Source organism: Lathyrus oleraceus, chromosome 3, assembly GCF_024323335.1.
Source record: "Lathyrus oleraceus cultivar Zhongwan6 chromosome 3, CAAS_Psat_ZW6_1.0, whole genome shotgun sequence".
NCBI classification, from domain to species: Eukaryota; Viridiplantae; Streptophyta; class Magnoliopsida; order Fabales; family Fabaceae; genus Lathyrus; species Lathyrus oleraceus.
Window position 1 is genome coordinate 215498158 of NC_066581.1, and position 779 is coordinate 215498936.

General features: G+C 28.2%; 1 non-coding gene across 1 annotated transcript; it reads right to left on the reverse strand.

Annotated features, from left to right (window-relative positions):
* Positions 1-493: 493 nt before the first annotated feature.
* On the reverse strand, positions 494-565 carry TRNAH-GUG (transfer RNA histidin (anticodon GUG)). Its single transcript has one exon. It is a non-coding gene; the product is annotated as a tRNA-His (tRNA).
* Between the last annotated feature and the right edge of the window lie 214 nt (positions 566-779).

Here is a 779-nt window from a genome sequence, read left to right on the forward strand (position 1 = left end):
TAACTCACTCATACATTCCAACCAACGAATCCAATCGCCTTTGATATAAAAATAAATTATGTTTTTAAAAATTTACGAGATATACAGTTTGATAAAAGACGGGTTATGGATCCATATGTGAGCAAATTCCAAAAAACTTGTTCTCTATGTTGTTAAAATAAAGTAATTTAGAATCATATTAAACTAAGATTTATCATGTTCGCCACTACGAGAAGAGCAAAAGGATGGATATATGTATTGCCAATTGGTGTTACACATACATAGCAAAAGCTTGAGAAAAACACGTAAAATAATGAAATGATGTGATGGAGAAAATATGAAAACCAATCTTATGTGAGATTGAAATCAAGTAGCGAGTTTTCCATTCAAGAAAGCATTCAACGAAACTCTTAAAGGATGTCGTTTTGTTTTATACTGAATATGGAAAAAGATATAAAAGTATTGAATTTGGTTTATGCTGAATTTGAAAAAAAGGTATAAAATAATTTTGAATTGTGGCTGCTAGGATTCGAGCCCAGGTCTCCACGGCCACAACGTGGAATTCTTACCACTAAACTACAGCCACTTGATGTTGGTACAAAAGAATATTATAATACATAATTGTTTTTAATAAAATTGTTTTTTTTATTATTCTTGTAAAATGTTCATCTTTATTGATAAAAAAAAACTCATAAAATTTAATTTATGTTGTTGAGAATGTTCATATTTGATTATATATGGTAATAGATATTTCTTTTACTTTACAATTTGTTTTATCGAGTTGAAAGGAACAAAACTCT